This window comes from Phacochoerus africanus, chromosome 8 (assembly GCF_016906955.1).
Source record: "Phacochoerus africanus isolate WHEZ1 chromosome 8, ROS_Pafr_v1, whole genome shotgun sequence".
NCBI classification, from domain to species: Eukaryota; Metazoa; Chordata; class Mammalia; order Artiodactyla; family Suidae; genus Phacochoerus; species Phacochoerus africanus.
The window spans coordinates 152,526,524-152,543,209 of NC_062551.1; the positions used below are offsets into that span (position 1 = coordinate 152,526,524).

Consider the following 16,686-nt stretch of genomic DNA (forward strand, 5'->3'; position numbering starts at 1 on the left):
GCTAATAAAATAGATGTGTTCAGTTTCTGAAAAAAAAAAAAGAAAGAAAAGAAAAGAGAGCCTAGCCTAAGTCTTGCAAACTTTACCAGGCTGCTACTTGCACAGCCATAGAATACAATTTGAATGGTGTTCTTTGGAGTTGTGCAATGCAGTGACCCTGATATTTAAAGTGACCTTGAATTCCTGCAGTCAGTCAGGCCCTCAGTGAAGAATTTATCGATTGTCTTGCTTTGTGTGGGCGCTGTGGCACTGTAAAAGGCAGTCCTTGGCCCAACCTAGTTAGGGAGATAGGGCTGGACACAGAGAAGCATGTACTTCAGAATAGAATGAAGGGATCCATCTGCTCCCAGGTGGTTAGCAGAGGCTGAGTCTTTATAATAAATATTTCTGCACTGCAAGGAGGAGGTGGGAGGTGGACCCATATATATGCTAAGATCTTTCTGAGCTCCAAGAATCTAAGATGCTGAATGTGTGTGAGTTCCTCAGGGCTAAGATTTCTACCACTTGTTAATTGTTCCATGGGGTTCCAGGGATGGGCAGAGATACTTCAGGACTTCTGAGGGTGAAGGGTGGGGTTAAAAGGAGGCAGAGGGTGAACGGCTCACCAACCTCCTCTAACTGAAAACAAAGCACCTCCACAATACCATTTTACCCATATATCATCCTTCATCCAATCTGAAAAAGTTTGGCTAAGAAAAAGAAGCAGAAGACTAAAACCACTCATGGCTTCTAGAGCCTCACTGTCCGATATAGTAGCCACTGGGCACATACGGATTGAATGTTTTAAATGTGTTTGGAGTAGCCAAGCTTCTAAATTAATTTCTTTTTAATTCACTTCAATTTATATTTAAAAACAGATACACAATTCAGTTACTGAAAAAACTTTTAAGTATGTTTGCAGCAACATGGATGTGCAAATCTACTTTTTCAACATGAACTGAAGAAACTGAAATCAAGGATTTACAGTGAAAACTTAGTGTCTGAATTGAGATGTACTAAGTAGAAAATACACAGCAAATGTCCAAGATTCCATAAGAGAAAATGACTATAACTACCTTTTTAATAATTTTAGACCAATTATACATTGAAATGGTATTTTGGAGATATTACGTTAAATGAGATATCCTCAAATTAATGTCACCTATGTCTTTTTACTTTAATGTGGCTGGGAAAATTTCATTTTTTTAAATTTTTATTAAGTTTTTTTTTCTCTTTAGGTCTGCACCCATGGCATATGGAAGTTTCTGGGCTAGGGGTTAAATCGGAGCTGCAGCTGCCAGCCTACGCCACAGCCACAGCCAAGCTACCCAGGATCCAAGCTGCACCTGTGCCAGATCCTTAACCCAATGAGAGAGGCCAGGGATCAAACCTGCATCCTCATGAATACTAGTCAGGTTCTTAACCTGCTGAGCCACAATGAGAACTCCTGGAAAATCTTAAATTACATTATGTGTCTCATGTTCTATTTCTCTGGGACAGTGCTGGTCCAGAGAATAACGTCAATGTACTCAATTGATGGGGTGGAGAGCACAGAGCACCTCTAGTCTGCTTTAACTGTCCAGCCAGCAGAAACCTGGAAGAGAGCTGAACCCTTAAGCTGTGGACCGTCTGACTCTGGATGGACACCAACGCAATCATGTTACCACATCTAGTACTAAGCGTATAACAGGCAGCATCCCATCTCTTGAGCTCTTCTCCACTGGGGACCATGTTAAAGACATACCATGCATTTCCTCACTTCACTATCACAATAATCCTATGGGAACACTCTTTATGTGGTTACGATTACTGGGATGGGTAAAGTCAAGTTTATAAAGGGAAATTCTCCACAGTCACGTGTAGCATAAGTGTTGGAACACAGGCCATGGACTCCACTCTGATGGATACCAAAACTGTGCTCTTATTCTTTACATTACGCTTTGATGCAGCTTCTAAATGAATGAAAGAATCAAGAGACGTGTTTGTAGAGCAAACATTATATATGTTTAAAAAGTGGTACCATTTAGAAGTCATGCCCAGTACACTCAAAAAAATTTTTTAAAGGGCAATTTTCATAGGAAGGTCAAAATGGGAGCTTTTCTTCCACCTTCATCCCTAGTATTCACAAACATAAAGGCTGTCGTTTTCATTAAAAAAAAAAAAAAAAGGTTCAGAAGACAGAAAAGGATTAGCAAGGTAAAGCATAATTCCGAGCCTTCTGGACAGTAATTTAGAAAGTGCAGAGAGAGCCCTGGGCTTGCAGCCAGAAGATCTGGGTTCAAATTACATGTTTTGGGGGGTGGAGCACAGGTAGACTTCCCAGCAGAGGTAGCATCTTGAGCAAAGACCAAGTGAGAAGGGAGACCACCAACAGGGCTGAGTGACCTGGCAAGCAAGTTGGGGTGAGGCCTGGCAGGGGGTGGAGGAGCAGATGTGGGTGGAGAGGAAAGCAGGGAAAGCCAGGGTCTGAATTTATCACAAAGGCTAATGTAAGCTTCAAAAAGAGCACTAAGCCAGGGAGTGAGGTGACTGGACTTGCATATATATATATATATATACACACATACATATATATGTTTAGCTGATTTATAGTATTGTATTAGTTTCAGGTGTGCCACAAAGAGATTCAGTTATATATACATGTATAAATTTATATTCTTTTTTTTGAATTTTTTCCATTATAGTTTATTACAAGATGCTGAATATAGTCCCTATACCCAGACTCTCAGTCATATATTTGCTTTTTCTTTTTTTTTTTTTTTTAGGGCCACACTTGAGGCATATGGAATTTTCCAGGCTAGGGGTTATATTGGAACTCAGCTGCCGGCCTACACCACAGCCACAGCAATGCAGGATCCAAGCCGCATCTGTGACCTATACTGCAGCACACGGCAACAACAGATCCTTAACCCACTGAGTGGGGCCAGGGATCGAACCCGAATCCTCAGGGATACTAGTCAGGTTCATTACCGCTGAGCCATAACGGGAACTCCTATATTTGCATCTTTTTAAAGATCTCTCTGGCAGCACTGCAGCAGATGACAAAAAGGGGTAAGGGAAAATGACAGTAAAGACAACTCAGTAACCAGAGAAGAGAGGAGGGCCTTCCTAGAGGTTATTGGCAAGTGAGATGCAGAAACAGAGGCTTTTGTGGAGCAAGAAAGAGCCTGTCGTGGTGGCTTCCTGGATACAGAGAGGATGCTAGTTAGGGAGACATCACCACCTGGATCCCTGTTAAGGGTGGACTGCTGCCTGGTGGGTGGTCGGGTTGGCAGAGAGGCTCCAGCTGCCAGCTCCTTCAGGTCCCCTTGAGGAGGTCATGCGCCTCTCCCAGGGCAGCCACACCTGGAGACTCAGCAGAGCGGGAAGGGGGCTATTCACTCCAGACAAGGTGTCCTGGGACTGGATCATGTCTGACTTCTCCCTCTGCCCAATCCTACCATCCCCCTTCCTTTCCCAGATGGCAACCCTCAATCTTCTACCCCCGAATCTGTCTCAGCATCAGCTTCCAGAGATCCCAACCTAGGGCAGTGAGCCCAGCTTTCTTCTCAATCCAATAGTCTAATAATGAAAATAAATATGCACAAAGATTAACACTCTTGGAGTTCCTGCTATGGCTCAGTGAGTTAAGAATCTGACTAAGTATGCATGAGGATGTTGGTTTGATCGCTGGCCTTGCTCAGTGAGTTAAGGATCTGGCTTCGTGTAGGTTGCAGATGTGGCCTGCATCCCAAGCTGCTGTGGCTGGGGTGTGGGGCAGCTGGAAACAGCTTGGCATAAGATAGGACGATAGAAATAAGAGGGAATCTCTGAGAAATCACCCCAGATCACAAGCGATCTGCCCGAGGGGCACTGAGGGGACCAGAGGAGCTGTCAGAAGCAGGCTTTTCCAGAAATAATCCTCCTTCCGCTCTTCTTTCACCCTAACATTCAATGAATCACAGCATCGGTTTTCCCAGACTTCATCAGAACTTCACAGACTCTGCATTTGCGGTCTCTTCTTTTCTTCATTCAACCATTTAGCGAACATTTCAAGACAATGGTTCTGATGAAGGCCCCAGATATTTTCCATTGCCCTGTGCCTAGATCTGGGTGCTGGGGAATGAGTGAAAGACGAGCCTCCGATCTCAGAAGGCTTGCACAGCAGTCTGTGCAAACCAAGGCCCTCAAGACCGTAGATAAAAGCTCTGAAGGTGGAATGTGCGTGGTGATCCCAGAGCACTGGCGAGGGCAGGAAATCAAGAGGAAGGTGACATCTGAGCTTGGTCTGGAAAGACAGGTGGCCGATTGCTGCTTTCAGTGCTTGGGGAAACGGATGCCATTAGAGCGAAAGTGGGTTCACTGTAGGGAGCCCCAATGCGCACAGAGGGTGTGAGGCATTCGGTATGTTGGCAAAAAAGGGCACCAGGTAGGCAAGGGGACCTGTGGCCACCTGGACAAGAGCAAGGGACCTCAGGCAGGGCCAACTAAGGCAGTGTGGCCCCAATGACCAACAGCTCTGAGCTCCCTGATTTATCATTTAAGAAGATAAACCTGCAGTGTAGAGAAAGGCGAGAACAGGAAATCATTTTCATCTTTAAAACAATCAAACCAACTAAAAAAGCAGGCTGCCAAACAGTAGTAGAGAAGACTTCTTTTAAAGAACAACCACAGAGATGTAGATGGATTTATTTGTAAAAATCCCTTCCTAAGGAAACAATACAGAGAAGAGGTTTTCCCTGGAGAGAGAAAATATGTGTTTTTCATTTTTTTTTAAATTAACCTATACCTTCTAATTGCTCTACTTTGAACGTAGTTTTTCTGTAATATTTCCAAAAGTATTTTCCCCCTTAACTCTATGCAGGGTGAATAAATTAGAGCACATGTATTCAGCAGAAAACACTTCACAGCCATTAACATGAACGAGGAAGAATTAAAAGTATGGATGTGGAAGGGAGTCCAGGATAAGTTAAGGGAAAGTGGCAAGCTGCAGAATAGCAGTTGGAGTAAGATCCCATTTGTGACTTGTATTAAACGGTACCGAAATTAAGCACCTACACTCCCAGAAAAATCCTAGAAAAAATATGCAGAATATTGTTACAGTGGAGACTCGGGTCCAGGGAAGGGCTGTCATGTGGGCTTCTTCTGTACCCTGGCCTTGTATGTCTTTCACGATCGAGACAAGCTAGTTAAAATAAAAGCACAATTCCACTAGGGAGAACACTGCACACCTTTTTTAAACCCTGTTCCTCAGCCTGAAGGCAGGAGAGAGGCCCGAGGCCCGTTCGCGTATTTCCTTGCTCTGGCTGTGGCCTCTGTTCCTGTGAACACAAGCTCACCTTGGGGTGTAAAAAAGCAATCGCTCTGAAGGCTTCTGGGCTCATGGCCACTGATTCCCATTCCGATGGGCAGAGTCGGTGTGAGGGTCACAAGCTGGGGCCTACAATTAGCCGGTGGTTGCCGTCTCTCTTCATAGGCGGGGGCTACTATTACACCAAATCCTCCCCTACCAGTTTTTCAATTATCTATGACTAATGAGCACTTTGGGAACAGTTTCAGACACACACATAATCCTCTTGCCTGACGTCAGCAGCAGAAATTAATGACTGTGTGGATTGCTGGGAGACAGAAAATGCATTATAATGGTCAACAGAACTGTTATCCTCTCCAGGAAGGGGGGAGGTGGGGGCAGGGTGTTGTATTAACTGGAAGGTTCAGTGTTCCTTTGTATTCCTACAAACAGGAGATGGAACCCAGCGGGGAGAGCTGGCTCAGTGCCCATGGAAATGTCAGCGAGAGGTTTGGGCGTGGGTGGTATGCGACCCTGCTCCCTCTGTGCTTGGCACCGGACCCCCAGTCCCCGCTCATTTTTGCCAAGGTCAACAGGTCAGCTGGATCGGCCGGGACAGTGCTAAGTGACATCCTGCCCTGCCTGCAGAGTCCTTTCGGACTGAATGGACTTTCAATTTGGTGTAGGGAAGGGAGAACAAAAACAAGAACGGGCAGCTCTCAAACAATAGGCTGGAGGTAATTTCAAATGACTGTGGTACTTTGCATGAGTTTGTTGTTTTACACAGGCATACTATGTCCTGGGGTAGCTTCAAAGATTGTTAAGACCTGGTCCAATTCTTGTAGAGCCCCAAAGTTATGTGAACCATGAGCCCTCAATGGAAAAATAAATAAATAAATAAAACAAACCAAAAAACAAATAAACAAAAACCCACAAAAAATAGTGCCATTGTGTGTGCATGATGGCCAGCAGACTGTCTTCTGATTTTTTTTTTTTTTTCCCCCACTGTACAGCAAGGGGGTCAGGTTATCCTTACATGTATACATTACAATTACATTTTTCCCCCAGCCTTTTTTCTGTTGCAACATGAGTATCTAGACAAAGTTCTCAATGCTATTCAGCAGGATCTCCTTATAAATCTATTCTAAGTTGCGTCTGATATGATTTATTATTAATATTTTTTATTATTTTTGCTTTTTAGGGTAGCACCCACAATATATGGATGCTCCCAGGCTAGGGGTAGAATTGGAGCTACAGCTGCCAGCCTACACCACAGCTCACAGCAACACCAGATCCTTAACCCACTGAGCAAAGACAGGGATCGAACCCACTTTCTCAAGGATACTAGTCGGGTTTGTTACCACTGAGCCACAGCAGGAACTCCGACTGGCTACTGATTTAAAAGAACTGTCAGAGTCAGGGGCTTGACCCGTACCTAGCACCTAAATCCCTCTATAGAAATCTCACCTGGGCAGGTTGGCTTAGGGAGCTTTCTAGACCTGGAACCACGACTGACACAAGACCAACTGAAAAACATTCCAGCAATTCTTACTCCTGAATGGAAGGTACCCAAGGCCCAGAACAATTCACTCAGTCCAAGAAAGTAATGAAAAACTCCAACCTGACATGTTCAGCCACCTGTTGAAAGACATCTGCTGAAACATTAAGCATTCATTTCCCTCTTAAAACCAGTATCATTTTCACTAGGAATTCAATTCCATTTTATTAAATTCTATTTTAAATTATTCATTAAATATTTTTTACTAACTTTGTAAAAAATTTTATTGAAATATAGCCGATTAAATAATTTTCTGATGATATCCTCATCATTTGTAATTCATTAAGGAAATGTTCACTAAGTACCTACTATGTGCCAAGCACTGCTGTCCTGCTGAAAATGCATTAAAGAACAAGAGTCCCTGCCCTTATAGGCTTATTCTCAGTAGACACTATTCCCAACCAGTATCTTTTCTGAATTACATCTTGTAACTATTACAGTCTTATAAGTTCTTCTGTGATTTGGACTGTCTTTTATGCATTATGCAGTATACGGAAGTTCTGGGGACAGGGGTCAAATCAGAGCTGCAGACCTACACCACAGCCACGGCATCATCAAACCCAAGCAGCATCTGTTACCTATGTCACAACCTGTGGCAACCTCAGATCCTTAAGCCACTGAGCAAGGGCAGGTATCGAACCTGCATCCTCATGGGCATTATGTCGGGTTCTTAACCCACTGAGCCACAATGGGAACTCCCTTTTACATATTTTTATATAGCCTTGTATTCTGACCTACAGTAGGTATTTAATCAATAAACACACCATATATTTTAAATCAAATTTTGAATGACTTGTATGCTGTGTTTTGTTTTTTCCCTGCGTCTCTTTGCCTCTCTCTCCTCCTGGACAAATAATAGATCAAAGATGATTTAATTTATCTCTGTTATCATTTCCCCTCCCCCTGGAACCCAGCAGTGTCCACAATCTAAGTTCTAAGTAATGTTCATTCAACTGAATTTATAGATTTCTTTTAGAAAGAAGAGGGCAGAAAGCACAGATCGATCAACTTAGGCAAAACAATACTATGCACATATATGATGCTGAATACCAGCAGTTGGGAGAGTAAGGAGCAGAGATTGGATTCAAGACTACCTCTTGAATGCTACTGAGGCAAGGAACATAACTCCTAGTATAATCCCACGAGTGATTCACTCTCCTCTCTCACTCAGGCACAATGTAATGTACTAAGTCCTATGCACGTGCCTAGAAAATGGTTGACCAGAAGGCTCAAGTCTCTCAACTAGGTACAATGATACTAAGGTATAAGACAATGTAGATGTCATACTTAGTGAAACAGAGACTCTCAAACCTCCTTGGCTGCTTGAATCTAATTCAAGAAGTGCATGGTGGTCGGCTTATAGGTGAAAAGCCCCAGGTCTTTTAGTTAAGGGGGTCTGAGGAAGGCAGGATGGACACCAGGCCAAGGGTCTGGACTTGTTCCAACACGCAATTGGTAATTACTACAGATCAGTGAGCCAAAGAGTGGCATTTACAACTTGTATTTTAGGAAGATAAATCTCCTAATAATAATAGTGCCCAGTTAGTGAAACCTACAAACTCTCAGTCACTGTTCTTGGTAATTTTCATTTTTCACTTCCATGCAAGCAACAGACCTATGAGGCTAGTATTAGAATCACCATGTTTCAGCTGTAGAAATAAATAGCACAGAAAGGTTTCACGATTTGTTTAAAGTTACCTATCTGAGGAAGGGGCAGGGGCAGGGTTTCAATCCAAGATTCTCAGATTTCAAACTCTGAGATCTTCCCACTATACCCAGTTGGTGAGACAGGGTAGAGAGTGGAGCTAGGAACAATGACCTCAAGTGTGTATGGACAGCCATGGATATAAAAGCAAGGCAGCTTTATTTACAAGAGGCTCCCATGGTGGGTCATGTCCAGGAACACGAAATCACAACACGCTGAATCTTCTAGCTCCTTCCTCTCTTTTCCTACATAGATTCCAAAAAGGGATGCTGGACTTCGAATAACCCCTAGGGACCATCGTCTCCAGTGTATTCCTTTTGCAGAAGGGAAAACTGAACCCAAAGAGGGAGGTGGGTTTTCTAGGGTCACTTGCTATGGTAGCAGAGTCTGGATTGAACTGTAAGGCTCCCAACTAGAGGCAGGTTTCCTCCCCCTCTCCATACTCCCTGCAGTGACAGTGCCACCCACCCCCTTCCCCACCTGGAGCAGGAAGTACACCTAAGCCAGGGTGTAAGTCACAGGGAGAACAGGGGAGCTGGCAAGAACCCAGTGGATTCCAGCGGTGTAGGCAGCCAATTCTGAACTATTCGGAGCATAACAGGCAGTCTTTTTAGCTGGAAATCATCTACTTTGACACCCACAGTGACCCAATTCTCCAGATAATTGCCGATGCCCTATTTTGTCCTCACCTAGCCTAAGGCCACCTCCCAAGAGCCCTTCCTGGGTAGATTATAATTAATCAGTCTTTCCTCTACAATCCCGCAGCATGTTTCTTGAAATTACATCATTCTGTTTTACATAATGGCTTTTTCCCTTGTGCCTCATGCTTATATTTTAGATTTTAACCGCCTTGAGGGTAGAGTTCTTTTGGAAGATGTATCCGGAGAAGGTAGGAAGCTTGGCAGAGCACTCCGGAGGTCAGCTTAGGAGGTGGGCAGGCTTGGGTGGGGATCCTGGCTTTACCAATCGCAGGGCTTGTGACCTGGTAAGTGATTCAATTTCCCTGCTGCCGTTTCCTCACCTTTAAAAAGGCCATAATAATGCTATTTTTCTTCCAAAGCGGTTGTGAGAATCTGACAAGATGGTGCAAAAAAGGCACTTTAGGATGCCGTCTGCCACAAGGCAAATGCGTGATGAACTTGAGAGACAGTGGTTGTTAAGCCTCCATACTGCTGGTGTATGGGGTATGGCGCACAGTGCTTACTCAGTTCACTCTGGCTACGTTTATAAAGCTTGAGGAGAGACCGACGATGTTAGGGCATGTGGAGATAGACGCTTTGGGGGTTACGAGAGCAAACCGCAGAAACTGTGAAAGCTGTTAAAATATTCACAGTGATGGAATTCAGTTTTCTAGCACAAAAAGTGTCTCCCCGTGGTCGTATCTCCATGGCAGGTCTCCAGAGTGAAATGTTTTAAAAAGCACTGAAGGTGTTCCCTTTAGAGTTATTTTAAGGACCAAATGCTTACTGCAAAAGGAAAAAAGATGATTTTGTCAAACCCTTGACTATGAAGATGACCAAGGCTTTTAAGACGCAGGCAAACGTTTCTGCCATGGAGAGTTCTCCCACTGCTAGGGGAAGGCAAATTCAGGAAATCTATGAAAATATTTTAGCTGTCACTGTGCTGAAGACATTACCAGGTTTAGGGCAGTGGTTCGTCCCAGTTTTGTTTGCTTTTTGCACAATCCAATAAAAAATAAAACACATTAAAAAAACCAAAAACCTGAGGACTGACGCAGACTTAATTTTTTACTTAGTCCCCTGGATGCATTAAAAACAACTCCTAGGAGTTCCCTTGTGGTGCAGCAGGTTAAGATCTAGAGTTGTCACTGTAGTGGCTCAGGTCACTGCTGTGGCATGGGTCGGATCCCTGGCCTGGGAACTTCCACGCTGTTGGTGTGGCCAACAGACAGACAAACAAATCCTAGAATCAAGATCATTTGACAAAATGCCCTATCACTAAAAAAAGAAGAGGGAGATGAGATGATCTCAAAATAAAGGGATTCTCTTAAATTAAATACATGTCCTTTTATGACTTTATTTTCTTATCCCATCACACACCACTGAACACTTTGTCCGAGGCCAGCATAGATCTCTAGTCTAGACTGCTGTTTGCAAACTGCTGGTTCACAGAATGATTCCAGCTTCTAACAATGGGAGCATCAAACAGCAAGCTCGCACATGAAAAAAGTCAATTGGTGGGTCCGGTGTGAACCACACACCACCACACATCTGGTGATTTGAAGACATCTGGGGCTTTTCCATCGTGCAGACCAAACATGATTCAGGTAATTGGCCAAAGTTTTCACTTCCCAACCAGATGTCTTACTTTCATATAAATGAAGCCAATCTTGTACTTTCATGTGCAAATAAGCTAGACATAAATTCACCCCTTGAGGGCAGAATTAATTGCTTATTCTCAATGAGCACTAAATTACATATTCTTTCTTTCTTTCTTCCCAACTAGTTTACCTTTGAAAAAGGTTTTCCACTCTTGTTTTGGAAAGCATATACTTCAACACTTCAATCTTGGGAGTGTTCTGCCTTTTCAAAATGTTTATTCCTTTTTTTTTTTTTTTTTTTACACTGAGGCAGTGTACTATAATAAAAAGAGAGCGAGCGGTCTCAGGAGTCAGAATGAATCGCTTTCTAATTCTGTGTATATATCCACCCACAAACTTTTAAGGGCCTTGGAAAAAGTTTCTTAAGGTCTCTGAACTCAGTTTCTTTGTGGATATAAATCATAAACCCATCGAAAAGGGATACTAGAAAGACCTGAGGTCACTTACTCCTACGATACGTATTGGGCATTTACTAAGACACAAGGAGAACTGCCATGGTGGCGTCTGGACTCTGTTAAGGCAGGCCCTCAGGTAGGGGTGCTATTCAAGTCCTGGCTTAATTTGCTGGAATGACAAGCATACTGCCCAACAAGGGCGATCCCTTGATTCAGGATTTCTAATAAAATATGAGTACCTCCAACTGAAGCTAATTTTTAAAGGGAGTATCAAATTTGTAAAAGGAAGGACCTATCTGCAAACTTTCCTCTTCTTTTATGGCTTTCCAGCACACACTGGCATTTGCTTTCATCGTGTTTAAAGAATTCATGTGGTTATCAATGACCCTTTACCTTCTATGCTGTTGTCCTGACAACCATCCATTTACTAGAGGACAATGACTAGACGAAAGGCAGAGGACAATGTGTCCCTTTGGTCAGGTTTAATAGTAGTAGCGCTCAACAAGACAGAGATAATACTTAAAGACCAGGGTCTTATTGTTTTGAGATCCTCTGGAGGGAAATAAATACACAGATACAGACATACAAATATCCACACAAAGGAGGAGAGGGGAACGAACGTATAAGGAACTCAACTGTGCAAGGAGAGGCTGGTATGAAGAACTCACCTAGAGTTTAATAGCTGTTTTGTTTCAATAGCCAGGCTACAAAGAAATATTGCACATAAACACAAAAAGGGATAAGTTTTTGCTGTTGTTTATCCTAAGCTGTTAGATTCTCTCAGCACCAAAGCCCAGAAGCATTGCAAATATATAAAGAAATGGAATGGGGCCATGGCTTTTAAACTTTTGTTTTCCAAGGACCAAAAAGAGTCAGTATATACATCTGATTTGGTTCAAGTGGAGAAGGAAATGCCCCAAAGTGATAGATGCCCTTGAGGGGATGAGGAACGGAGGTTCAAATCTAGAACTTAATCAATGGTGAGAGACCACCAGTATGGAGGCATTACGGTGGGGAGGGCTAGTAATCTGGGGCGGGAGAACTGCAAGCCTCTCAGGCTGTACTTAGTACAAAATCTGAAGAGCAGAAAGTGTCCACTATTTAACCACAAAGACAATGACCTCATTCTGAGTGAAGGAGGACACTGGCACTGCAGGACCCATAGGGAGGAGTGGAATTTGCCAGGTTGGCATTTAGCCAAAAGTCAGAGTAAAATCCCTGAAGCCCTAACCATGTTGCCATGGGAATTCAGCAAAAGAAGTTTCCAAAAATGATGCTCTAACTTAATGTCATTTACATCTCCATCTAGGTCATCCAGTGTGTATGTGGGGGGAGGGAGAAGGCTCAAGGAGATTTTGGGGGAAAATGCCCAAGTGAGGGAAGAGGGAGCCTCAGCTTTGTAAATAAAACACAATCTAATATCTCCATTTTAAAGTTTCATTCTTTGGACGCAGGACCTGGGGAATGAACAGACCTTGGGCAAAATGAAAAAGGCAGGCTGGCCCAGAGCCCAGAAGTGTCACCAGCCATCTCATTGTTTCACAATGGCCACAGGGACAGTTCCCAGGGAGCACTGAGGGCCAAGGGAGGCAGCCCTGATATCCAACAGGCTTCACTCACTGCCTTCAGCCAGGAGGGGAACAAGACAGGCCATGCAAGACTCCACCTTTTAGAGAAACTGTGGGGACTGTGCCACCTCAGGGTGTCCATGAGGCTGGCCCACCAGGCCCTGGATTGCATAAACAGAATCGACTGTTTTTTAAACAAAAATCAAGATCACAAAGCTATGATGCACTGTGGGTTTTCCTCAGCTTACAAATATAATACAACTACTTTACAGATAATTCAAACAATGTAATAAGAGGGGAGGGAAAAAAAACACCCTCCTATTTATTTGCCTCCTCCCAGAGATAACTACCACTGAAACTAAGAATACTCTTGCAAAATATTAAGATACCCATGTATTTAATTTTATATAAAAGGGATATCACAAGTATGTAATTTTGTAATCTGCCTTTTTAACTCAGGGTTCTCTACTCATCAGTGAGTAGAGTGCATGCTTTTTGAAAAAGTATCATATTTCTATAATATGGATGTAGCATATTATTTAACCTCATCTTTAGCTTCAGACAGTTTGTTCCTGTGAAATTTACAACAGACACAGACTTAGTAAGGAAGGACTTAGGAGGGTTATTTTAAGGGGCCGAAGGGCTTTTGCAGTAAGGGAGGGGGAAGTTATTGCAATAGAGAGAATATTATGACCACAAAATCTGCAAGTATCCCAAGAGTTAGACAAAAAGGGCCTTTATTTGACAGAGTAAATAAGGCTAAGAACAAAGTGTGGGGAAATGGCATGAAAGTATGGTGTGTGGTGTGACTGGATAGTAGATCAGAGAGTATTTTACCCTGAGGACAGTCTATTTGGTGAGGAGAGACCTGTGATTGTTGATTTTGTATGTCACCCTGACTGGGCCACAGGGTGCCCAGATATTTGATCAAACATGATTCTGGGTGTGTGTGTGTGTGTGTGTGTGTGTGTTTGGATGAGATTAACATTTAAATCAACAGACTGAGTGAAGTGGATTTTGGGTCTCATCTAATCAGTCGAAGGCCTGAATCTAACAAAAAGACTGACATCTCACTCTATCTACCTCCAACCCCCAGTAAGAGAAAATCCTTCCTGCCTGACAGCCTTTAAACTAGCAGATGGGCTTTTTTCCTTGCCTTTGGACTCGAATTGAAACATCAGCTCTTCCCGAGTCGCAAGCCTGCCAGCCTTCAGATCGGAGCTCATCAGCTCTGCTGAGGCTCTACTTTGCCAAATCACCCTGTAGATCTTGGGATTTACCAGTCTCTACAACTGCAAGAGCCCATTCATTATAATACGTGCGCACGTACACACACACACAGCATCAATCTATTTCTTGGGAGAACCCTAATATAGGACTCTTAAGGAGGGCTGTATGCTGGACCAGACTGACAAAGTCCAGGGGCCTGAGGAAGGACAAAGTTTGGTTAACATGCATTTTGTTCCAGTTGATCACTGGGGACAAGCAGTTCAAGCTAATCAGGAATATAGGAATCTGGGGGGTCTGTGTCTGGTCTTGTCAGAAGTAAACAAACAAGGCATCCCTGAATCTTATCCAAATCATATGGGAGAGGAAAAACCTCTGCTGTAGGCCATTTCCTGGAAAAAGCTTGGGGACATTTATAAACTTTCACTATTTTCCAGGAGCACAGGGCTTGGGTAAAACTCAACACTGTCATTTCTCACTTTTCTTATTTAAAAAAATACCATAGAGAACATCTTTGAACATATCCTAACCCACACGGCACCATGGATTAGCTGAGGAGTTAGAAATGGCACCTCTGTTATCCTTCACTGAACAGCAGAAGCCGTAAAAGGCTGTCCAACATCCTCCAGCCCAGTAGCTCTTAAGGAGCTAGAAAAACAAGGCAAACGTACGAATACTTTTCTACAGACGTGAGAATTGAATATGAAACACCTGCGTCCTCTTCCTTCGATGGATGCTGTCCTAGGCTCCTTGCTCAGACAATGAGATAGGATGGAAGGAGCCCAGGGATTGGATTTAGACACACTTGGGCCGAAATTTACTCCAACATTTACCAGCTATAAGAATGTGGGTTATGGGTTTAACTGTTTCTCCTTATACAAGCTGGGAAGAGCAGTACGTAAAAGGAATGCTGTGAAAAAATGAATGAGATGACGAATGCAAAAGGATCTAGCGAGCACGCTGCAAGGCACGTAACTGATTTTCCAAGAATATTTTATTTTCTTCTTTTTCCCCCCATAGAGAGGAAGTTATATAGAAGCAAATAATGGTCCAAGGAAAGGAGGCCACGTTGTTCTAAGCACCAGCTGCAACACAAGCATGTGGCACAATGTACTTTACAGCTCTTATTGCATTTAAACTCTTATTAGGCCTGTGATGGAGAGGAGGCCATTCCCATATTGCACATAAAGACACCAAAACATAGGATGGACCTGTAACTTGTCTGGGTCCCACCCTCTTCAAAAAAACAAACAACAAAAAAAAACAAACAAAAACAAAAACACAGCAGGATTGGAGTTAGGATCCTTTTGCTCTGGTTGCAAAGCCCATTTCCTTTCTGTCGGCCAATGAGTTAAAACACCCATATCCCAAAGCTCAGGTGTTTTTATTAGTTCTACTCTTTCCTTCTGAGAAAATGACAATCTTCCAAAAGTGCTTGTAAACGCCCTTAGCAATTCTGCTCAGTAACCTCTAGCCTTGCTACCCAATGAAAGGATGGTATGACCATCTCCCCAGAGCCAATGCCCCAGGCCCTGAACTGGCAGACAATTCAACAGACAATGTTTTCCTTCTTCACATACGCTCTTGGGAACAATGAAGGAGAAAGCAAGAGAGTCAGAAGAGAAACCATCTCTTGCAGACGTAAATAATTCACAAAAGGAATTCACACACTAGCTAGCATCCTTCCTTAGCTCAAATAAGCTCCTGAACAAAGTAAAGCCTTTGCACTTTTGCAAGTCTTTCTCAGGCTAAGTGGAAAGGGAAGAGAGGGAGACTGAAATGCCATTTCATAAATGGCTGGAGGCAGCTATTAGCATCTCCATTTTTCAGCTGAGGAAACTGAAGCCCAGAGCCTTCATAAGTGGTGACGCTGGGAATTGACACCAGCTATCTGACTGCAAATCCCACTCCTATTTCTTAATTAAAATGGTTGGTCAGAACAAAATAAAACCTCAAGGGCTTAAGGAAAGAGAAGAAAAGGGCGTAAGTGTTTGCTTTCCAAATGCTCATGCTCCTTTTCTTATCACGTTGCTGAGTTCCTTCATTTTTCATCTATGCATCAGGCCAGTGTCATCACACAGGGTTCCCCAAAAGCAGCATGAATGGCACCTGGGAACCCAGTAGAAATGCACATTTTCAGGCCTCTCTAGACCTCCCAAAGCGAAGCAGAAACTCTAGGGTGGGGCCCAGCAATAACCCTCCAAGTGATTCTGATGAAAACCACTGCATTATCACCCAGAGAGCTTTTGACAGCAGCCAATTCCCTGGGCCCCATCTGACTTCAGCTCAACAGTTATGAGGTGGGGCCCTAGAATCCTCATTTTTAAAAGCTCCCTGCTGAGCTTGAGGCACAAACAGATGTGAGCACAGAATCTCCAGAAAATATATGTTTATAATTAGAGTTTTTAATGGCACTGTGTACTTGATGTGTGAACTTTACAACTGCAACCTCGGTGTAAATAATGGCCTTTCTTCTGACCAACTGAGAGACCTTGGGCAAGTGACTCTCCAGACCCCTTCTCCTCATTTATAAAAGAGAATTGATAATATACACTTAGGGTTTTGAAAGTTATATAATAGAAAATGCTTGGCATAGTGTCTGGTACCTAGTAAGTGATCAATAAGTGGGGACTATTTTTTTTTT

General features: G+C 43.2%; 1 protein-coding gene across 12 annotated transcripts in view; it reads right to left on the reverse strand.

Annotated features, from left to right (window-relative positions):
• The window catches only part of FGGY (FGGY carbohydrate kinase domain containing), a 456,020-nt gene that overhangs the window by 235,286 nt on the left and 204,048 nt on the right, over positions 1–16,686 (reverse strand). The window lies entirely within an intron of this gene.